The sequence below is a fragment of the Triticum aestivum genome, chromosome 4B (genome assembly GCF_018294505.1).
Source record: "Triticum aestivum cultivar Chinese Spring chromosome 4B, IWGSC CS RefSeq v2.1, whole genome shotgun sequence".
In the NCBI taxonomy this organism is placed as follows: Eukaryota; Viridiplantae; Streptophyta; class Magnoliopsida; order Poales; family Poaceae; genus Triticum; species Triticum aestivum.
Genome location: NC_057804.1, coordinates 283,444,627 through 283,470,391, shown reverse-complemented (window position 1 = coordinate 283,470,391; position 25,765 = coordinate 283,444,627).

The following is a 25,765-nucleotide window of genomic DNA, read 5'->3' as shown; positions in this document are numbered from 1 at the left end:
TGCTCTTGATATTTTCTTAAGTTTAAATTCGAGAGTTACTTCCGCCATCTTCCTCGATGTTATCGACCAGATAGTCGACCTTGCAGAGGTCCGTTCTCCCGGAATGCCCACCCCTTATTCTTTCCGTAAGTACGATGAAGATCCCGAAGAAAGGATGTGTACTACATCATGATGACCTGAAGCAGAGATATGAAGACATCAACATAATGGATCGACCGCTTCGAGAAGAGCAACCAAGATACAGAACGCTCGTTAGAATTTCGTAACCAAATCCCTTCCCCCTCACTTCCCCTATTAAATCTCGGGACGAGATTTCTTGTAGTGGAGGAGATTTGTGACGCCCGGATAATTAGGCTACAGTAATCCCGCATTAACGATGCCACGTCACCTCGGTTACTGTTGCTAATCTCGTGTTAGTTCGAAACCGATTCAAATTCAAATCCAAAATCAAGCAAACAATAAAAGTTTTCAAATATTAAAACTAAAATGTACGGAGTGAGCCAAATAATGTTTATGTAATTATGGTGGAGAAACCAACCTCTTTGGAAGTGTTTGATTGTCCCAAAGTAAATAAAACAGTAGCAAAACAATTAATTATATGCCTTTTACGATTAATAAAATATTAAACTATTTTATCTAGTTTCCCAAGTTTTTGTGGCATTAGAATATGTAGTGACATTAATTTAGGAGCTATTGTCATATTTTACAAAACTAAAGAAATTAAAGGTAAAATAAAACAGAATAAAGGAAATACAAAAAGAAAAGAAAAACAAAAAAGAGAATAAAAAGGAGAAGAACCCCCCCCCCCTGCTGGGCCGTGGCCCAGCTGGCCTCTGGGCCAACCAGGCCGGCCCAACCCAGCCAGCGACACCCTCCTCCTCTATCCTCCACCTTTCGAACACGACCGAGCGCTGGGCGCCGTTCTAGTCGCGCCACCTCGTCTGTGGGTCGCTACAGGGCGCCTGGAGGGGATAAGATTGCCAGCGTCGACGCCGTGGCCTCGCCCAAAAATATCTTCCCCTCCACCCGCGCCGTTCCTCTCTCCCCCTCACTGCTCTCTTCGATCCCGAGCTCCACCGCGCAGCCGTCGCCGTGCCATCGTTGTCGTCATGGCCACATGCATCCCCGGCACTCGAGAGGAAGTCGAGGAGCACCGCCGACCTATTCTACACCGTCTACAAGCGTCAGGTCAAGCCGGAGCGCCTCGGGCCGTCGCCATCGGCCTTCTTCCCCAACCACGGCCGCCATCGTCCACCTCGTCGATCCGCTCGCCGATGGCCTCCCCGAACCCGCTGCCAAGCCCTACCGTCGCATTGTGAGGTCCTTTGCCGATTCCCCCATTTTTCTGGATCGATCTGTTACCGTAATCACCTACAATCACCGAGGCCGCCATGGTCGGAGCACTGCGTTCGTGCGCGCGGTCGCCTGCTCCTGGTCGCGGCCACACCAGCACCCCGCCCCCCTGCGCTCACCTGCACACCCGTGCGCGCATGCCCTGCGCCCTCGCGCCCACGGCCGCGCGCCCCGCCAGCGCTGTCTGGGGCTTCCCCCTGCTGCCCGACGCACCTCGCCGTCGGCTACGACGCCGCGGCGCCTCCACTGGCCTGGGCTGGCGCCTGAACGGGTTAAGGCCCAGTGCCCGTTAGCCCTTATGCCCGCTCCGCCCCGCTAGGCCCCCTGGGGCCTATGACAAAGGGGGCCCGCCCCCTAAACATTTTATAAAGAAAAGGAAAAACATGAAAATAAAAAATAGTTATTTAATTAATTACTTAATTAATTAACTTAATTAGATCGGTTAAATTAACCTAATCACTAATTTAAATTAACTAATCATGTTAGTTAGCCTTAGTGTATGACAGGTGGGTCCCTTAGGACCCACATGCCAGGTTTGACTCTGGTCAACTGGGTTTGACTGGCTGACGTCAAGGTGATGTCATGCTGACATCACCTTTCACTATTCTAGATAATGTTTGATTTAAATAATTAAATAAATTCCAGAAATGCTTAAAAACTTTGAAAATTAATAGAAAATAATTTGTACCTCGGATGAAAATACATTGTACATCAGAGTTGCTCAGAACGACAAGACGAATCCGGATATGCAGCCCGTTCGTCCGTCACACATCCCTAGCATAGCAAGCTCGCAACTTTCCCCCTCCGGTTCATCTGTCCGAAAACGCGAAACACCGGGGATACTTTCCCGGATGATTCCCCCCTTCACCGGTATCACCTACTACCGCATTAGGGCACATCGAACACCGTGTATTGCCTTGTTACACTTTGTGATGCTTTGATTGCTCTGTTATTTATTGTGTTCCCTCTCCGTTACTTCTTTCCGATAGACCCCGAGACTGCCGGTGACCCCCAGTTTGACTACGGTGTTGACGACTCGTCCTTCTTGCCAGAGCAACCAGGCAAGCCCTCCCCCCCTTGATCACCAGATATCGCCTATTCTTCTCTATACTGCTTGCATTAGAGTAGTGTAGCATGTTACTGTTTGGTTACTCCTATTCTCTTGCATAGCCTGTCATTGTTGCTACAGTCGTTGATACCTTACCCGCAATCCTAAATGCTTAGTACAGGATGCTAGTTTATCATCATTGGCCCTACATTCTTGTCAGTCTGTCTTGCTATACTATCGGGTCGTGATCACTTGGGAGGTGATCACGGGTATATACTATACATATATACATACTATACAGATGGTGACTAAAGTCGGGTCAGCTCGTTGAGTACCCGCAAGTGATTCGGATAAGGGGGCTGAAAGGACAGGTGGCTCCATCCCGGTAGAGGTGGGCCTGGGTTCCCAACGGCCCCCGACTGTTACTATGTGGTGGAGCGACAGGGCAGGTTGAGACCACCTAGGCAAGAGGTGGGCCTGGCCCTGGTCGGCGTTCGCGGTTGCTTCATAATAACACGCTTAACGAGATCTTGGTATTTGATCTGAGTCTGGCCACTGGCCTATACGCACTAACCAACTACGCGGGAAAGATATGGGCACTCGACGTCGTGGTATCAGCCGAAGCCTTCTAGACATCAGCGACTGAGCAGCGCGCGCCGGATTGGAACCTAAGCCTGCTCTTGTATTAAGGGGCTAGTTCTGCTTTCGGCCGCCCACGCAACGTGTAGGTGTGCAATGGGCGATGGGCCCAGACCCCTGCGCCATAGGAGTTAGACCGGCGTGTTGACCTCTCTGTTAGGCCTAGGTGGGGCTGCGACGTGTTGATCTTCCGAGGCCGGGCATGACCCAGGAAAGTGTGTCCGGCCAAATGGGATCGAGCGTGTTGGGTTATGTGGTGCACCCCTGCAGGGAAGTTTATCTATTCGAATAGCCGTGTCCCTCGGTAAAAGGACGACTCGGAGTTGTACCTTGACCTTATGACAACTAGAACCGGATACTTAATAAAACACACCCAGACAAGTTCCACAGACAACGCGGTGATCGCTTTTCCACAGGGCAACGAGGGGAGAATCGCCGGGTAGGATTATGCTATGCGATGCTACTTGGAGGACTTCAATCTACTCTCTTCTACATGCTGCAAGACGGAGGCTGCCAGAAGTGTAGTCTTCGATAGGACTAGCAATCCCCCTCTTATTCTGGCATTCTGCAGTTCAGTCCACTGATATGGCCTCCTTACACATATACCCATGCATATGTAGTGTAGCTCCTTGCTTGCGAGTACTTTGGATGAGTACTCACGGTTGCTTTGCTCCCTCTTTTCCCCCGTTTTTCTCTTCTTCTCGGATGCCGCAACCAGACGTTGGAGCCCAGGAGCCAGACGCCACCATCAACGATGATACCTACTACACTGGAGGTGCCTACTACTACGTGCAGGTTGTTGACGACGACCAGGAGTAGTTTAGGAGGATCCCAGGCAGGAGGCTTGTGCCTCTTTCGATCTGTATCCCAGTTTGTGCTAGCCTTCTTAAGGCAAACTTTTTTAACTTATGTTTGTACTCAGATATTGTTGCTTCCGCTGACTTGTCTATGATCGAGCACTTGTATTCGAGCCCTCGAGGCCCCTGGCTTGTATTATGATGCTTGTATGACTTATTATATTTTTAGAGTTGTGTTGTGATATCTTCCCGTGAGTCCCTGATCTTGATCATACACGTTTGCATGTATGATTAGTGTACGATTAAATCGGGGGCGTCACACGGCCCTCAACACCTGGATGATATGGCGACACGGGATTCCAATTGTTTCAAATAACTTGCATGAACAATTAGCTATCATGGTTGTGGTGTTGCACCGAACTTCCCTAATCTTGTGAGATCGACCTCTCAAAGTCACTATTTTACTGCTTCATCTTGTGCAATGCCTTGGATACAACAATGGTCTCTTGCTGCAATAATCTCTTTCTAAAATTTCTCAAATACTTCATACGTAAACACATCTCTACCTTGTGTTTCCATTGCCCATGGTGTCAGTAGTTGTGGGGTCGTATGAATGCTTGATTTGTCGGCAATCAACTCCTCTTCTCGTTGGCATTCTAACATCGTATCAAACATAAGCTATAACTCAACAAGAGCAAGCTTACGATGAATGAAACGGTTAAAAAATGAATTTGCACTTTCAGACCTTGATGTGGTTCGGAAAATACCTGCCAATGGTATGTCCATAAAGTAAGCTGGTATCCATGACTCGTGAATGCTAAACCTTTTAACCTCCAAGCCAAACTCCGTAATCACGGAATTCCACTACGATTCAAACTTGGAGGGAGTTTCTGAACCCCATACACACAAATTCATCCTACCGCAAAAATCAGAATCTTCACGAGTTATTGGTTCAATCTTCTCCAGAAGTTTCTCCATTATGTGCCACATACATAACCTATGCACTGTGGATCGAAAAACCTCTTCAATCGCATTCTTTATGTTAACAGCTTCATTAGTTATTATGAATCTAGGTGCTACCCCTCCCATTGCTCTAAGGTGTCAAACAACCAAACATATGACTCAGTCTGCTCATTTACCAAGAATGTCGCACCAAAAAACACACTTTGTATGTGATGATTGACCCCTGTAAATGGTGCAAAGATCATGTCATATTGATTAGTGGTGTACGTAGAATCAAAGGATACCACACCACCACCACCGAAGTGACTGTAGTGTTTCCTACTCATGGCATCTGCCCAGAACACATACATTAAGTTCCCCTGGTCATCGACAACAAAATCATAGAAAAAAGCTGGATTGACTTCTTGCTTTCTAGATAGCTGAGCGGCAAACATTTGAGCATCATCGCTCCTGATTTTAAGCCTAAGATCACGATAGTAATTTTGCAGGTCCCTCTTGCTGCATCCAACATACGGAAAACCACCTTCACTGACTTGAAGGAGCCTGTATGCCTGGCATGTACCCATGACTGCTTTGTGACATGTGTATAGTGTATTTTTAGCCCACTCAATAACTCTACGATTTGATCTGATCAAGTGGTGTTTATCAGGCGATACAAGGCCATGACTATGGTGCTCAACCCATGATTGTATCTTGTACATGTTGTCGCCACACAACTTGACAAAGATATGTGCATCACAACCACATCGTGTAGTTGTATTCTTACGATTTTTCTTTGATGGGTTTGATGGGTCTTTAATCTCCTTGCTCTTGTCAGCCCTGAATCCTTCCCTACTACACATGAAGCGCTTTGTCGAACCACATCATTATCCAACAATTTTTGATGTCCAACACGAACTCCAAAACAAACATGATGTGCATAGGACTTGTAGAACTCCTCGACAGCCTGAAGCCCTTCAAATGTCATTCCTACTTTAGGCTTCAAATTTTCCTCGCATCTTGGCGTAAAAGATGAGCACTGCAACATAAATCATGAATCACAGTTATCATCATCATGGAGAACTCTCTGAACTGATAAGCCACATGGTCAAGGATAATTTATTAAACTCACAAATAGTGGAATGCTTTCTTTCTTTCTTGGCGTAGCGAATTCCCCCTCATTCATTTGAGTTTGTAAGCCTTTTCCTGATTCTCTAGCTGTGGTTAGTCTCTAGACAAGTACGTATACACATATACTAAGAGTGTTACATAGCAAGGTTAGCTTTTACCCATGTTACCTGAAACTCCATGCACGATACTTAAGTTCAGTCTGTATTCAGCAGCAGTAGTATTTTCAACACCCGTTACAGGGCAAGTGAGATGGGCCTCACGTTTGCTAGATGCAAAGGCATATGGAGGGTCACCACCTGAATTATGGATCACTGCTAATGCATATTGAACATCCATAACAGCAGAAGCTGCCATGATGATCGGCTGCGGTGTATTATGTGATGATGATTTTTCCACCATGCTGTCGATGGGGAGTTCGGAGTTGCATCCCGTGGTGCCTGAGACCGTGACGGCGAATGAATTCCACAATGGTGATTGTCTCTGTGGATGCATATGTAGTCGCGGCCGTGCCCGTCGTTCGGATGTAGGCGGTGGCCGTGATTAGGGATTGGGAGGGAGACGGGCGGGGAGTAGGTAAGTGGGAGGTGTGCTTCAGCTGAGGGGGTTATTGGAAAATTAGCTGACTTAACTATGAGCACGGCGGGCATGTTTATGCAACTTTGTGTTGCTTTTTATCCCATGTGTGGGATGTTGATCGATTGGCTGAGAAATCGATGGATACATGGATGCAAGATCTGCCCCAGATGCACTAGATACGACGTCCTAGATGATTTGCCATGTATTGAGTGCAACTATAATGACTTTGCCCCCATAGCATTCTCACACATATTTCGAGATTTTGACATATTACTTGTGAAGCACGCTTGTCTTACCTCTTTGCACCATATACCTAGTGGCATGAATATTTCGATTGTTGCATCATATTATTCATGCACTTGTGCTTCTAATGGTTATGTGCAAGAGAAGAGAACCATCATGATGGATGATGTGTTTATCTACCATGTGCATACGCTCTTTGTTTTGTTGTGTGCATGTGTAGGATACTTGGACTTTGTGTCGACTTCCACTTCTCGTGAGTTGACCATTCAAGCTCTTGAGAGCGAGCCTCATACATTCTACCCCGACTCGCTTCATCATCACACATGCTTCCATTTCGGCATTGTGAAGGACGCACAAGGACATGCTTACAAGGTGATATCCTTTTCTTTTGAGAACCCCCCAACCATGAGCATGGATATTGTGGATCATACTACTTGTGTTGCTTGCACCATGAGACTTATTGGTCCTCTTGGACCATTTGATTGCGCACATGTTAGAGATCTTGCTTCGACTTGTCATTTTCACCTTTCCATGCCTCATGACATATATACCTTCTGTGTTGCATCCAACTTGCGGATTACTTGCTTCTATCATATGTTTGGTTGCAACAATGTCATTTCTTCACATATGCCATGTCCCATTGCTTGTCACATGATTGATTTGATTGCCTCACACATGAACAATTGCTCTTTCTATTGTGTTGAGTGCCACACTATATTCACTACAGCCTATGCACGCTGTGTTGTGAATGATTCCAATGCCTACCATAAACCTTTCATTGAGCGTTTTGTGAATGCTTGCTATAACTTTGAGGTAGATGATTATTCTCTTGTCACACATATTTGCATCGCGGCCTCACATTTACATGCTTGTTTCCATGATGTCCTTCATTGTGCTCAATTTATGTGCTTACATGCCATGTCACAATCCTTTGTCACACCTTATGCTATGCTTGATCACGACACTTGTTGGGTGAATCACCACTTGAATGATTGGTTTTGCACTAATGTTAACCACATTTGTTTTTCCAAGTGTTTGTTGTCCTTTCTTCTTTTGAAGGAATCACTAGATAGTGCGACATTGGGGAGTGCCAATTGCGAGCTTGAAGATGATGACTATTTGGTGAACGTCCACTTCTACACGGCGAAGCCATCTATTTCCCATGGTGATTTGGTTTTCGATCTGAGGTCGGATCTTTCCCAAGGGGGAGGGGATGATGCGGAGCATCCTACGGACTCACCATGTCAAGAGCCCATTCGGCAAGTGACACGTGCGACGTCTAATTCACTTACACAAAGGTGAATCATCTCCTTTACGTGTGTTCACTTGACCCCTTCAAGGATGGTATACTATTTTACACTCCTCTCGTGTGCATACATAGGTATTGTCGGAACACCATGGACGAAGAGGAGGACTGCGAGCGCAAGTGTACAACTACACCATCCACGAGAGAAGCATGGAAGAGGAGGAAGAAGAGAATCTACCCAGTCCAGAAATACCGGTACAACCACCCAACTACCGCCCAACTACCGGTTGACCGGTACAACCGCCCAACTACCGGTCAACCTTCTGTAATCAAGCAGCACAAGATCAGTACAGCCCCGGTTTTTCCCCCAGTTGCATCTAGACCGGTACTACCGGTCCGACCATCGGTACACCGGTCCATACCTCCGCGTACACCTCCATAAATCGGTACCTGAGCTCCTAGTGGTACAATCTCTCACATGTCCGGTACAACCGGTATTCCTGCGAGCAGTAAAAGGGTCAACGACTAGTGTAACCCCCAACTTATCCCTTGGACTATAAGTACTTGTCCCCTAGCTCTGAATTAGGGTTAGCAAAGTGATAGCTCATTCTTAGGTGAGCTTTGCTCCTACCTCTACTCTTGAGAGAGAGAGAGAGAGAGACTACCACTCCCATTGAGTTCAAGGTCTCCATGTGAGAAGATCCTGTGGGATATCGTCAAGGCCCCTCACAAGAAGATCTGTCTAGCATATCATCAAGACCTCCTCTTGGAGATGAACTCTACCTTGTATCTTTCCCTTTGTTGTGCATGTACCCATGTGGATCTTGTATGTTTGATTGTCTAGTGGATGTGTGATTGGACTTGTTCTTGAGTGTTTCCCCTTGTGATTTTTCTCCGTTCTTCCCCGTGTTCTTCGTGTTCTTCGTGTTCTTCGAGGGATCCCACTTCAATCGTGGAAGATCGGCCTACACAGGGTTAGACCCATACCAGACTAGGTGCATCAGTGTTAACTCTTTGAGAGTCTTGTTCAATTCTTTTTGGGTGTCCCTCGGGATAAAGTGGTTCCTAAGTCATTCTACCTCCTCTAGTCATTACTCTAACAGCATGATCATTGATATTATTATTCATTTTATCAAGCAACTCTCTTTGAGATTTAGCAACTTAATCTAATTGAGTTTGAACCATAGAGGCATGCTTTCCTACACCTCTAACATCATTTGAGATTCTAAATAACAAGTCACTCAAGCGAGCAATCATATCAGAATTGTATTTCAATTGTTTCAGAACATTTGCATTGAAGTGATCTTGCTTTCTAATGTAATTACCAAACTCATAAAGCCATTGACTAGGATGTTTATTATAGGGAATATCACCTTCATTGAACATTAATAAAGAATTTACCTCTACCTCCTTAGGTGGTGGTGGTGTTTCAAGGCCGTAAATTTCTTCGATAGGTGGTAAATTTTTAACATCTTCTGCTTTAATACCTTTTTCCTTCATAGATTTCTTTGCCTCTTGCATATCTTCAGGACTGAGATATAATATACACCTCTTCTTTAGAGTAGGATTAAGTGGTGGTTCAGGAAGGATCCAATCATCATAATTTTTCAATATGTTATTCAATAATTCTTCAACTTGTTCAATAGCTCGTTCCCTAAAAACACAACCAGCACAACTATCTAGGAAATCCCTAGAAGCATCGGTTAGTCCATTATAGAAGATATCAAGTATTTCATTTTTTCTTAAGAGGATGATCATGCAAAGCATTAAGCAATTGGATAAGCCTCCCCCAAGCTTGTGGGAGACTCTCTTATTTAATTTGCACAAAGTTAAATATTTCCTGCAAGGCAGCTTGTTTCCTATGAGCAGGAAAATATTTTTCAGAGAAGTAATAAATCATATCCTGGGGACTACACACACAACCAGGAGCAAGAGTATTATACCAAGCCTTAGCATCACCCTTTAATGAGAATGGAAATAACTTGAGAACATAATACTAGCGAATCTTCTCATCATGAGCAAAAAGGGTGGCTATATCATTCAACTTAGTAAGATGTGCCACAATAGTTTCAGTTTCATAACCATGGAAAGGATCAGATTCAACCAAAGTAATTAACTCTGGGTCGACAGAGAATTCATAATCCTTATCATCAACAAAGATAGGTGAAGTAGCAAACTGAGGATCACATTTCATTTTAGCATTCAAAGTATTTTCTTTATACTTGCATAATAATTTTTCCAAATCATCTCTATCCTTACAAGCAAGAATGTTTCTAGTTGTCTCCTCATCCATAACATAACCTTTCGGTACCTTTGGCAATTCATATCTTGGAGAGCTAGGTGTAATATGTGTTTCAAGATTTTCAGTTTCAAGCTCTTCATCAGTTTCAGCAATCTCATTCTGTCTTACTCTAGCAATTTGTTCATCAAGAAATTCGCCTAGTGGCACATTATCATCAAGCAAGGTACTAGCATCATCATTAGTAGCATTCATAGCAGAAGTAGCATCATCAATAACTTGCGATATATTAGAATTGATAACATGTGGTGGCATTGCAAATCTACTTATAACAGATGGTGAATCTAAAGCGGAGCTAGATGGCAGTTCCTTACATCCCCTCATCTTAGAGGGAAAAATATTAGTCTTAGCATCCTTCAGATTCTTCATATTGATAATTTGATAATAATCCCAAGTGACTCCACAAATATAGCTATGCTCCCCGGCAACGGCGCCAGAAAAAGGTCTTGATAACCCACAAGTATAGGGGATCGCAACAGTTTTTGAGGGTAGAGTATTCAACCCAAATTTATTAATTCGACACAAGGGGAGCAAAAGAACATTTGCAAGTATTAGCAACTGAGTTGTCAATTCAACCACACCTGGAGATTAATTATCTACAGCAAAGTGATCAGTAGCAAAGTAGTATGGTAGTTTTGATAGTAGTAGCAACAGCAATAGAACAGTAACAGTGATAGCAATGGTTTTGTAGCAAGTGTAATAGTGACAGTAGCAATAGTAACTTAGCAACAACAATATTCATAGGCACTGGATCGGTGAATTCGTTGGATGATATTCATCATATAAAAGTCATAACCTAGGGCGATATAGCACTAGCTCCAGTTCATAAATATAATGTAGGCATGTATTCCGTAAATAGTCATACGTGCTTATGGAAAGAACTTGCATGACATCTTTTGTCCTACCCTCCTGTGACAGCAGGGTCCTATCGGAAACTAAGGGATATTAAGGCCTACTTTTAATAGAGAACCGAAATAAAGCATTAGCACACGGTGAATACATGAACTCCTCAAACTACGGTCGTCACCGGGAAGTGTCCCGACTTCTGTCACTCCATGTTTGCCGGATCATAACACGTAGTACATGACTATAACTTGTAAGATCAGATCTAGAACATAGATATAATGGTGATAACATAAACAGTTCAGATCTAAAATCATGGCACCCGGCCCAAAGTGACAAGCATTAAGCATGGAAAAGTCATAGCAACATCAATCTCAGAACCTAATGGATACTAGGGATCAAGCCCTAACAAAACTAACTCGATTACATGATGAATCTCATCCAACTCCTCACCGACCAGCGAGCCTACGAAGGAATTACTCACTCCCGGTGGGGAGCATCATGGAATTGGCGATGGAGAAGGGTTGGTGATGACGAAGATCGAAGATCCCCCTCTCTAGAGCCCCAAACGGACTCCAGATCTGGCCTCCCGATGAAGAACGGGAGGTGGTGGCAGCTCCGTCTAATGAAACGCGATAATTCTTTCTCTTTCATTTTTTTCTCCGAAAATATGACTTTATAGTATCAGGGTTGAGGTCTACAGGGCCACCAGGTGGGGACAACCCACCTGGGCCCGCCTGGAGGGGGGAGCCCTGGAGGGTTGTGCCCACCCAGGTGCCCCCCTCCAGTGGTTCTTGGCTCCAGAAATTCTCTTTTATTGTATAAAAATTCCTCGTAAAGTTTCATTCCAATCCGAGAACTTCTATTTCTGCACAAAAAACAATACCATGGTAGTTCTGCTGAAAACAGTGTCGGTCCGGGTTAGTTTCAATCAAATCAAGCAAATTAGAGTCCAAAACAAGAGGAAAAGCGTTAGGAAAAGTAGATACATTGGAGACGTATTAGGGAGGTTGTGGCTGTGAGGTTCACGGCGGCGAGCTCGCGCAGCTCTCACCCATGGTGATGAGAAGGCGAGGAGAGGGAGACAGAAAGCAGAGGGAGAGGGGAATGGCAGAGGGGCTCGAGGAGGGGGGAGCAGGCAGGGAGGAGGTGGCACTAGATGGATGTGTTGCAGGCACGCAGCTGCTTCTCCTCCTGGCAGGGGGAAGAAGACATCGTTGCCCCTGTCGGCTTGGCTGCTACAGCGTTGGGCTGCCAGGTCAGTCCTCTCTCTTTTGTCTTTCTCTTTTATTTATTGTTTTCTAATTTTTTTTCACCTCTGTTTTGATTTAGTAGGAATATTAAATCACTTTTTCTGCTTTTGAAAATTACTCGGTGGACTAGTGGGATTATTCCAAAGCCCCACAGCAAATTTCAGACTTATTGGAGCATTTAAAATACTTATATCATTTAATTGCCCCAATTCAAATACAATATGGGTTAATTCAAAAATCCAAAGATGACCTAGAAAACTATGCACCATTTTTGGCAGAGGTTTCCACCCATTTCAAAAATTATGAACTTTTCTGAAGGGCATTTTGGGTTCACTGAAAAGATTTAAAGTTGAACCTAGCTGAAATAAATATGTGCTAGGGTTTTATCATCCCCATTTCAAATTCATTTGAATTTAAACATGATGACATGATGATCATGCAATAAGAAGCAAAGGCTAAAGCTAGGGCTATGACACCAAACACACATCTATCAGATCATAAGTCCCCTTACTTATGTGAAAAGCAGCAGTTGGGATAAGTTTTTCCACGTGGGCATCATTTTGGGGCAGTTGCTTCCTGATTTGCACATTCTGTCTCAAGGATTTTGCTGGTGAAAGGAAAAAGACTTTCCAATTCAAACTATAGTTGTGGTGGTGCATGTTTCAATTTCTGCTCACCTTGTTTGCTTTGCTGTTCAACTTGCTGGTCTTCCCTACATTGTGACACACATGCCGAAGTTGGGTCTACATCAATTATTAGACTGTGTTGGGAGGGTGGTGTGGGTGCAAGATCAGTACCCCTACTCACCTCTAACAATCCACAAGTTGCAATCTGGCCTAAAGCCTCTTGGTCTTTTTGTATTTGTTGCGAAATCTCAATTTGATTTGCTAAAAACTTGGGAGCCGAGCATCCATAAAAAGCCTACAACTCCTAAAGATTAGCATGCCTAATCTCCAATTGGCAATCATTTCCGTACATGAACAATCCATTTAAACCATGCCATGCGTCATCGTCCATGCTAGCATGTTCATATTCGATGAATATAGATGATGTATGTGTAGGTGATTCCTGATGTGGGATGTGAAACATTTCTTCAACTGTCCGATATGCAGAAAATACTTGACCGAGCAACTCTGGAGACACTAATTGTTGATAGTGATGTACTACCACATGAAGGAATCTGCCTTGAGGTTTTGGAATTGTATCAAACATGTGTTGTGCATGATTACCTTCACTTGCAGGTTGAGTTCCTGGTTTAGACCATGTGTCGAACACCTGGTGGACATCGCTTGCATTAGCACTTTCAGTCCAGAAATTTGCCATTGATCTGACGAAACAGAGAGACCACTTCACTAACCTGGATTGTCCACAATCCTTGATCTATGTCCGATAGAGCACTGATGTAATCGCCGCCTTCTGGGGATTGATGAAGCCAACGCCGCCAAGGAACAACCTGGCTCCGATACCAATTAATAGGCCTGGGCTAGAGATTAGAGAGAGAATCAGAGCTGAAACACTCAAAAACAGGGGAAGTCAACATGTCACAGGGATTTATTACTCTCAGAGAAATGCTTGCTAGAATTTAGGAGATTACAAAGTAAACTCATGTCGGCCAAAACATGGCAGCGGCTAGGGTTCAACCCCAGTACAAGAGATAAGATAGGCATGCCTTGTAGCTTACATAGGTTATATAACCCATCACACAAACAAGCAAGGGAAGGAGATAAATAGTGGGTGACTATTACCCCTTAGATCCGAGATGGATGGTGTCGAGTCATCAGCCGCAACGAAAGGGTAAGTGAGTTGTGGTTGTCCAGTAGTGTTGAATTCTTTAGTAACATTCAGATTTCAGGGAGTTACAAAGTGTTGGGTCCTGACATGGAACTGAATTGGCGTTTGTGACGCCTTTAGATATTTTTGTCCTTCTCACCTCTCTTTCTTCTCTCTCTTCATGTACTCTATTTTATTCCACTACTCTCTGTGTCACATATGTTCCTGAATTTTTCTTCGTAGTGGTTGGCTATTGCCACAAAACCTGCGCGACTGTAGCAAGATGTACTTCTTGACAAATTTCTTTTAGGTGCTCTCTCTTACCTATTGATTTTCTGTTTCTCTGGTTTTGATTTTTGGATATTCAATTTATCTAAACGCCGCAATCTCTCGGATCTGAGAGAGAAGAGGAACAGAAGAATCCAGTGGAAAAATTGGTGAAGAACAAGGTGATTCTCTCTCTCTCTCAAGTGGACACGGATCATTTTGATGTTATGATACGTGTTAATGCAAATATGAGTTGTGCATATTGATCTAAATTTATTCAAAAAAATGGTCTGTTTGCGGAACATTTGGTAGAGAATTTTCTTATTCAAGATGGAACAAGTTGTTTTGATGTAATTTTTTTACCCAAGTGATAAGTGCCATACATGTGGCAAGAAGTAACACCACCCTGGCGTTTTTTGCACTAAAGTTGCCATCCAAAAAAACAAATCCTAAAAAGACTGAAACTTGCCATCCAAACAGAAAGTTCTCATGCTTCACAACTAAAGTTGCCATCTTCTTGTAACTAAAGTTGCCATCAAAAATGCCAGGACGGAATTGCTTCGTGCCATACATGTGGCACTTATCAGGGTCCTTTTTTACCGATGTTTCTCTAAATGGTTTGCATACTTTGTTTTGTTATTAAGCATGGGATATGGGTGTATGGCTATCGGAATTCAGAGGTCCTGCAACGGCATCAAGATAGCCTCTCTGATTTTCTGATATACAATTTATCTTTGTTGAATAGAACGAAGACAGCTACGAAGAATTATATATATATATATATATATATATATATATATATATATATATATATATATATATATATATAGCAGGAGCTTTTTCATCTATAACTGTGTTTTCTTTGAAGTTAACTACAAAAGCATTGCTTTTGTTCTCAGGTTTTATTTTTCTTTCATGTTCCTATCCAACAGAAAATCTGTGTCATTGGTCGTAGTCATCGCTTCTAAAGTCAACGTTGTCTTTTCTATCACAGGTTTTTTGGTTTTTTCTATTTTCAATCCTATGGCATGTATTTTTGTAGCGTCATTTATGCTTGGTTACGAAACTTATCTATTAGCATGCTTATTTCTCTGCATTCTATAGACTTTATTATAACTATAAAGAATGCAGTCTGAGGATAATCTTCCAATTTTTCTATCTTGGATATAAAATAATTAGGCAGTTCTAAATTGTCTTGAATTTCCCTGAACTGGTCTACTTGTTGCCCGTGCTACTAAACACAAAACTAAAAAACATTTTACTGCCATTTAGGTGGTACTTTCCGTAATGAACTTGGTTTCTGTTCACACACATGTAGTGCTACATTTTCCTATACATGTTATTTGAATTAAGTGAGATGATACTGCCATTTTGTTGGTACTTTCCATATTGAATTCAATGTACCAGACATTAGCGAGTTTGAGATGGAGCGTTCTTTTGACATGATCATATCCATAGAGATGCTTGAGGTAACTTAACTTGGGATTTTCTATGGTTTCGACCCCTTTGATAATTCCTCAAGGTAAAGGAGTGTTTGTACTGGGCCTTTTATACAACACATGAAAAACTACAAGGTACTTCTTAAGAAGATATCCAGATGGATGAAAGAGGATTCCTTATTGTTTGTTCACTACTTCTACCACAAGACATCTGCGTATCACTTTGAGCTACGGAAATAATCTTGCATTTTCACAAGCAATTTGATGTTGGCTACATCTGAAATAGCTTCCCATTACACGGATCACGGTGCTACCTATTATATTTATATCTCTATTTATATTCGTTGACATATATGTGAAGTTCGGTTCTTCACAATCGTGTTCCTACAGACAGTGATAGAAGTTCCTTGCCGTAAATATAAAAGTACTCATTACTTGTTAGGGAACGTAGTAATTTCAAAAAAATTCCTACGCACACGCAAGATCATGGTGATGGCATAGCAACTAGAGGGGAGAGTGTTGTCTACGTACCGTCGTAGACCGTTAAGCGGAAGCGTTATGACAACGCGGTTGATGTAGTCGTACGTCTTCACGATCCGACCGATCCAAGCACCGAACGTACGGCACCTCCGTGTTCAGCACACGTCCAGCTCGATGACGTTCCCCGAGCTCCAGTCCAGCAAAGCATCGGGGATGAGTTCCGTCAGCACGACGGCATGGTGACGATGATGATGGTCTACCGGCACAGGGCTTCGCCTAAACTCCGCGACGATATAACCGAGGTGGAATATGGTGGAGAGGGGCACCGCACACGGCTAAGGAACGATCCGTAGATCAACTTGTGTGTCTCTAGGGTGCCCCCCCCCCCCCCGCCCCCATATATAAAGGAGCAAGGGGGGAGGCCGGCCGGCCCTTGTGGGCGCGCCAAGGAGGAGGAGTCCTCCTCCTAGTAGGAGTAGGACTCCCCCTTTCCTACTCCTACTAGGAGGGGGAAAGGAAGGGGGAGAGGGGGAAGGAAAGAGGGGGGCGCCCCCCCCCTTCGAGTCCAATTCGGAACAGAGGGAGAGGGGGCGCGCAGCCCACCCTGGCCGCCCCTCTCTCTTTCCACTAAGGCCCATGTGGCCCATTAACTCTCCCGGGGGGGTTCCGGTAACCCTCCGGCACTTCGGTTTTCTCCGAAATCACCCGGAACACTTTCGGTGTCCGAATATAGTCGTCCAATATATCAATCTTTATGTCTCGACCATTTCGAGACTCCTCGTCATGTCCGTGATCACATCCGGGATTCCAAACAAACTTCGGTACATCAAAACTTATAAACTCATAATAAAACTGTCATCGTAATGTTAAGCGTGCGGACCCTATGGGTTCGAGAACTATGTAGACATGACCTAGAACTATTCTCGGTCAATAACCAATGGTGGAACCTGGATGTTCATATTGGTTCCTACATATTCTACGAAGATCTTTATCGGTCAAACCGCATAACAACATACGTTGTTCCCTTTGTCATCGGTATGTTACTTGCCCGAGATTCAACCGTTGGTATCCAATACCTAGTTCAATCTCATTACCGGCAAGTCTCTTTACTCGTTCCGTAATACATCATTTCGTAACTAACTCATTAGTTACAATGCTTGCAAGGCTTAAGTGATGAGTATTACCGAGAGGGCCCAGAGATACCTCTCCGACAATCGGAGTGACAGAACCTAATCTCGAATTATGCCAACTCAACATGTACCTTTGGAGACACTTGTAGAGCACCTTTATAATCACCCACTTACGTTGTGACGTTTGGTAGCACACAAAGTGTTCCTCCGGTAAATGGGAGTTGCACAATCTCATAGTTGTAGGAACTTTGTATAAGTCATGAAGAAAGCAATAGCAACATACTAAATGATCAAGTGCTAAGCTAACGGAATGGGTCAAGTCAATCACATCATTATCCTAATGATGTGATCCCATTAATCAAATGACAACACATGTCTATGGTTAGGAAACATAACCATCTTTGATCAATGAGCTAGTCAAGTAGAGGCATACTAGTGACACTATGTTTGTCTATGTATTCACACATGTATCATGTTTCTGGTTAATACAATTCTAGCATGAATAATAAACATTTATCATGATATGAGGAAATAAATAATAACTTTATTATTGCCTCTAGGGCATATTTCCTTCAGTCTCCCACTTGCACTAGAGTCAATAATCTTAGATTACATAGTAATGATTCTAACACCCATGGAGTCTTGGTGCTGATCATGTTTTGCTCGTGAGAGAGGCTTAGTCAACGGGTCTGCAACATTCAGATCCGTATGTATCTTGCAAATCTCTATGTCGCCCACTAGGACTTGGTCCCGAATGGAATTGAAGCGTCTCTTGATGTGCTTGGTCCTCTTGTGAAATCTGGATTCCTTTGCCAAGGCAATTGCACCAGTATTGTCATAGAAGATCTTCATTGGTCCCGATGCACTAGGTATAACACCTAGATCGGAAATGAACTCCTTCATCCAGACTCCTTCATTTGCTGCTTCTGAAGCAGCTATGTACTCCGCTTCACATGTAGATCCCGCCATGACGCTTTGTTTAGAACTGCACCAACTTACAGCTCCACCGTTTAATAAAAATACGTATCCGGTTTGCGATTTAGAATCATCCGGATCAGTGTCAAAGCTTGCATCGACGTAACCATTTACGACTAGCTCTTTGTCACCTCCATATACGAGAAACATATCCTTAGTCATTTTCAGGTATTTCAGGATGTTCTTGACCGCTGTCCAGTGACCCACTCCTGGATTACTTTGGTACCTCCCTGCCAAACTAATAGCAAGGCACACATCAGGTCTGGTACACAGCATTGCATACATGATAGAGCCTATGGCTGAAGCACAGGGAACTCCTTTCATTTTCTCTCTATCTTCTGCAGTGGTCGGGCATTGAGTCTGACTCAACTTTATACCTTGTAATACAGGCAAGAACCCTTTATTCGCCTGATCCATATTGAACCTTTTCAACACTTTATCAAGGTACGTGCATTGTGAAAGTCCAATCAACCGTCTTGATCTATCTCCATAGATCTTAATGCCCAATATGTAAGCAGCTTCACTGAGGTCTTTCATTGAAAAACTTTTATTCAAGTATCCTTTTATGCTATTCAGAAATTCTATATCATTTCCAATCAACAATATGTCATCCACATATAATATCAGAAATGCTACAGAGCTCCCACTCACTTTCTTGTAAATACAGGCTTCTCCAAAAGTCTGTATAAAACCATATGCTTTGATCACACTATCAAAGCGTTTATTCCAACTCCGAGAGGCTTGCACCAGACCATAGATTGATCGCTGGAGCTTGCACACTTTGTTAGCTCCCTTAGGATCGACAAAACCTTTCGGTTGCATCATATACAACTCTTCTTCCAGAAATCCATTCAGAAATGCAGTTTTCACATCCATCTGCCAAATTTCATAATCATAAAATGCGGCAATCGCTAACATGATTCGGACAGACTTAAGCACCGCTACGGGTGAGAAAGTCTCATCGTAGTCATCCCCTTGAACTTGTCGAAAACCTTTCGCAACAAGTCGAGCTTTATAGATAGTTACATTACCGTCAGCGTCAGTCTTCTTCTTAAAGATCCATTTATTCTCAATGGCTTGCCGATCATCGGGCAAGTCAACCAAAGTCCATACTTTGTTCTCATACATGGATCCCATCTCAGATTTCATGGCTTCTAGCCATTTTGCGGAATCTGGGCTCATCATTGCTTCCTCATAGTTCGTAGGTTCATCATGGTCAAGTAACATGACTTCCAAAATAGGATTACCGTACTCTCTGGTGCAGATTTTATTCTGGTAAACCTATGAGGTTCAGTAGAAACTTGATCTGAAGTTTCATGATCAATATCATTATCTTCCTCACTAATTGGTGTAGATGTCACAGGAACTGATTTCTGTGATGAACTACTTTCCAATAAGGGAGCAGACATAGTTATCTCATCAAGTTCTACTTTCCTCCCACTCACTTCTTTCGAGAGAAACTCTTTTTCTAGAAAGGATCCATTCTTAGCAACGAATGTCTTGCCTTCGGATCTGTGATAGAAGGTGTACCCAACAGTCTCTTTTGGGTATCCTATGAAGACACATTTCTCTGATTTGGGTTTGAGCTTATCTGGTTGAAGTTTCTTCACATAAGCATTGCAGCCCCAAACTTTAAGAAACGACAACTTTGGTTTCTTGCCAAACCACAGTTCATAAGGCATCGTCTCAACGGATTTTGATGGTGCCCTATTCAATGTGAATGCAGCCGTCTCTAAAGCATAACCCCAAAACGATAGCGGTAAAATCAGTAAGAGACATCATAGATCGCACCATATCTAATAAAGTACGATTACGACGTTCGGACACACCATTTCGTTGTGGTATTCCGGGTGGCGTGAGTTGCGAAACTATTTCGCATTGTTTCAAATGTAAACCAAACTCGTAATTCAAATATTCTCCTCCACGATCAGATCGTAGAAACTTAATTTTCTTGTTACGATGATTTTCCACTTCACTTTGAAATTCTTTGAACTTTTCAAATGTTTCAGACTTGTGTTTCATTAAGTAGATATACCCATATCTGCTCAAATCATCTGTGAAGGTGAGAAAATAACGATATCCGCCACGAGCTTCAATATTCATCGGTCCACATAAATCTGTATGTATGATTTCCAACAAATCTGTTGCTCTCTCCATAGTACCAGACAACGGTGTTTTAGTCATCTTGCCCATGAGGCACGGTTCGCAAGTACCAAATGATTCATAATCAAGTGATTCCAAAAGTCCATCAGTATGGAGTTTCTTCATGCGCTTTACACCGATATGACCTAAACGGCAGTGCCACAAATAAGTTGCACTATCATTATCAACTCTGCATCTTTTGGCTTTGACATTATGAATATGTGTACCACTACTATCGAGATTCAATAAAAATAGACCACTCTTCAAGGGTGCATGACCATAAAAGATATTACTCATATAAATAGAACAACCATTATTCTCTGATTTAAATGAATAACCGTCTCGCATCAAACAAGATCCAGATATAATGTTCATGCTCAACGCTGGCACCAAATAACAATTATTCAGGTCTAAAACTAATCCCGAAGATAGATGTAGAGGTAGCGTGCCGACCGCGATCACATCGACTTTGGAACCGTTTCCCACATGCATCGTCACCTCGTCCTTGGCCAGTGCTCGCTTATTCTGTAGTCCCTGTTTCGAGTTGCAAATATTAGCAACAGAACCAGTATCAAATACCCAGGTGCTACTACGAGCTCTAGTTAAGTACACATCAATAACATGTATATCACATATACCTTTGTTCACTTTGCCATCCTTCTTATCCGCCAAATACTTGGGGCAGTTCCGCTTCCAGTGACCAGTTTGCTTGCAGTAGAAGCACTCAGTTTCAGGCTTAGGTCCAGACTTGGGTTTCTTCTCTTGAGCAGCAACTTGCTTGTTGTTCTTCTTGAAGTTCCCCTTCTTCTTCCCTTTGCCCTTTTTCTTGAAGCTAGTGGTCTTGTTGACCATCAACACTTGATGCTCCTTCTTGATTTCTACCTCCGCAGCCTTTAGCATTGCGAAGAGCTCGGGAATTGTCTTGTTCATCCCTTGCATATTATAGTTCATCACGAAGCTCTTGTAGCTTGGTGGCAGTGATTGGAGAATTCTGTCAATGACGCTATCATCCGGAAGATTAACTCCCAGTTGAATCAAGTGATTATTATACCCAGACATTTTGAGTATATGCTCACTGACAGAACTACTCTCCTCCATCTTGCAGCTGTAGAACTTATTGGAGACTTCATATCTCTCAATCCGGGCATTTGCTTGAAATATGAACTTCAACTCCTGGAACATCTCATATGCTCCATGACGTTCAAAACGTCATTGAAGACCCGGTTCTAAGCCGTAAAGCATGGCACACTGAACTATAGTAGTCATCAGCTTTGCTCTGCCAGACGTTCACAACATCTGGCGTTGCTCCTGTAGCAGGCCTGGCACCCAGCGGTGCTTCCAGGACGTAATTCTTCTGTGCAGCAATGAGGATAATCCTCAAGTTACGGACCCAGTCCGTGTAATTGCTACCATCATTTTTCAACTTTGCTTTCTCAAGGAACGCATTAAAATTCAACGGAACAACAGCACGAGCCATCTATCTACAACAAACATAGACAAGCAAAATACTATCAGGTACTAAGTTCATGATAAATTTAAGTTCAATTAATCATATTACTTAAGAACTCCCACTTAGATAGATATCTCTCTAGTCATCTAAGTGATTACGTGATCCAAATCAACTAAACCATAACCGATCATCACGTGAGATGGAGTAGTTTTCAATGGTGAACATCACTATGTTGATCATATCTACTATATGATTCACGCTCGACCTTTTGGTCTCTGTGTTTCGAGGCCATATCTGCATATTCTAGGCTCATCAAGTATAACCTGAATATTCTGCGTGTGCAAAACTGGCTTGCACCCGTTGTAGATGGACGTAGAGCTTATCACACCCGATCATCACGCGGTGTCTGGGCACGACGAACTTTGGCAACGGTGCATATTTAGGGAGAACACTTCTTGATAATTTTTAGTGAGAGATCATCTTAAAATGCTACCGTCAATCAAAGCAAGATAAGATGCATAAAGGATAAACATCACATGCAATCAATATAAGCGATATGATATGGCCATCATCATCTTGCGCTTGTGATCTCCATCTTCGAAGCACCGTCGTGATCACCATTGTCACCTGCGCGACACCTTGATCTCCATCGTAGCATCGTTGTCGTTTACGCCATCTATTGCTTCTACGACTATCGCTACCGCTTAGTGATAAAGTAAAGCAATTACAGGGCGTTTGCATTTCATACAATAAAGCGACAACCATATGGCTCCTGCCAGTTGCCGATAACTTCGGTTACAAAACATGATCATCTCATACAATAAATATATCATCACGTCTTAACCATATCACATCACAACATGCCCTGCAAAAACAAGTTAGACGTCCTCTACTTTGTTGTTGCAAGTTTTATGTGGCTGCTACGGGCTTAGCAAGAACCGTTCTTACCTACGCATCAAAACCACAACGATAGTTCGTCAAGTTAGTGTTGTTTTAACCTTCGCAAGGACCGAGCGTAGCCACACTCGGTTCAACTAAAGTTGGAGAAACTGACACCCGCCAGCCACCTGTGTGCAAAGCACGTCGGTAGAACCAGTCTCGCGTAAGCGTACGCGTAATGTCGGTCCAGGCCACTTCATCCAACAATACCGCCGAACTAAAGTATGACTGTGACGCCCCCGATTCAATCGTACACTAATCATGCACGCAAATGTGTACGATCAAGATCAGGGACTCACGGGAAGATATCACAACACAACTCTACAAATAAAATAAGTCATACAAGCATCATAATACAAGCCAGGGGCCTCGAGGGCTCGAATACAAGTGCTCGATCATAGACGAGTCAGCGGAAGCAACAATATCTGAGTACAGACATAAGTTAAACAAGTTTGCCTTAAGAAGGCTAGCACAAACTGGGATACAGATCGAAAGAGGCGCAGGCCTCCTGCCTGGGATCCTCCTAACTACTCCTGGACATCGTCAGCGGGCTGCACGTAGTAGTAGGCACCTCCGGTGTAGTAGGGGTCGTCGTCGACGGTGGCGTCTGGCTCCTGGACTCCAGCATCTGGTTGCGACAACCAGAAAGAAAGGAAAGGGGGAAAAAAGGGGGGAGAAAGCAACCGTGAGTACTCATCCAAAGTACTCGCAAGCAAGGAACTAAACTACATATGCATGGGTATATGTGTAAGGAGGCCATATCAGTGGACTGAACTGCAGAATGCCAGAATAAGAGGGGGATAGCTAGTCCTATCGAAGACTACGCTTCTGGCAGCCTCCGTCTTGCATCAAGTAGAAGAGAGTAGATTGAAGTCATCCAAGTAGCATCTCCAAGTAGCATCTCCAAATAGCATCTCATAGCATAATCCTACCCGGCAATCCTCTCCTCGTCGCCCTGCGGAAAAGCGATCACCGGGTTGTCTATGGAACTGGGAAGGGTGTGTTTTATTAAGTATCCGGTTCTAGTTGTCATAAGGTCAAGGTACAACTCCAAGTCGTCCTGTTACCGAAGATCACGGCTATTCGAATAGATTAACTTCCCTGCAGGGGTGCACCACATAACCCAACACGCTTGATCCCATTTGGCCGGACACACTTTCCTGGGTCATGCCCGGCCGTGAAAGATCAACACGTCGCAGCCCCACCTAGGCACAACAGAGAGGCCAGCACGCCGGTCTAAACCTAAGCGTGCAAGGGTCTGGGCCCATCGCCCTGAGCACACCTGCACGTTGCGTGGGCGGCCGAAAGCAGACCTAGCCTAGTGGCGTTCCAGTCCAATCCGGCGCGCGCCGCTCCGTCGCTGACGTCTGAAGTGCTTCGGCTGATACCACGACGTCGGGATACCCATAACTACTCCCACGTAGATGGTTAGTGCGTATAGGCTCGTAGCCGACTCAGATCAAATACCAAGATCTCGTTAAGCGTGTTAAGTATCCGCGAACGCCGAACAGGGCCAGGCCCACCTGTCTCCTAGGTGGTCTCAACCTGCCCTGCCGCTCCGCCACAAAGTAACAGTCGGGGGCCGTCGGGAACCCAGGCCCACCTCTACCGGGATGGAGCCACCTGCCCCTTCAGCCCCCAACTCCGAACAGTATCACAGGTAATGTAACAGTGTATAGTATATAGTATATGCCCGTGATCACCTCCCGAAGTGATCACAGCCCAGTAGTATAGCATGGCAGACGGACAAGAGTGTAGGGCCACTGATGGAACACTAGCATCCTATACTAAGCATTTAGGATTGCGGGTAAGGTATCAATGACTGTAGCAGCAATGACAGGCTATGCATCAGAATAGGATTAACGGAAAGCAGTAACATGCTACACTACTCTAATGCAAGCAGTATAGAGAAGAGTAGGCGATATTTGGTGATCAAAGGGGGGGCTTGCCTGGTTGCTCTGGCAAGAGAGAGGGTCGTCAACTCCGTAGTCGAACTGGTCAGCAGCAGCGTCGGTCTCGGAGTCTACCGGAAAGGAGTAACGGAGGGGGAACACAATAAATAATAGAGCAATCAAATGCAACACAAAGAAAGACGCGGCAATACGCGGTGCTAGGTATGACCTAACGTAGGGATGGGCGATACCGGTGAAGGGGGAAACATCCGGGAAAATATCCCCGGTGTTTCGTGTTTTCGAGCAGAGGAGCCGGAGGGGGAAAGTTGCGAGTTTGATATGTTAGGGGTGCGTGGCGGACGAACGGACCGCGTATCCGGATTCGTCTCGTTGTTCTGATCAACTTTCATGTAGAAAGTATTTTCATCCGAGTTACGGATTAAAAGATATGATTTTCTAAAGATTTAATCATTTTCTGATTTTAATTATTTATTTAAATTCAACATTATCCAAAACAGTATTTGCTGACGTCAGCATGACATCAGCATGACGTCAGCAGTCAACAGAGGTGTTGATTGGTCAACTGACGTGTGGGTCCCACTAGTCATTGACTGTTTAGTCTAATTAGTGTTTAACTAATCTAACTATTGTTTAATTAAACTAATTAGTTAGTTAGGTTAAAGTAATTATGATTAATTAACTTAATTAATTCCTTAATTAATTAATTAATTAATTAATTAATTATCTATTTATTTATTTTATTTATTTTATATATTATTTTTAATTCCTTCTTTTTTTAATAAAGTTCTGGGGATGGGGCCCCCCTGTCATAGGCCCCTGGGGGCTTAACGGGCGCGGGCGAGGCTGGAACGGGGCTCCAGCGGGCGCGGCCATTGTGGCGTCGGCTGCGG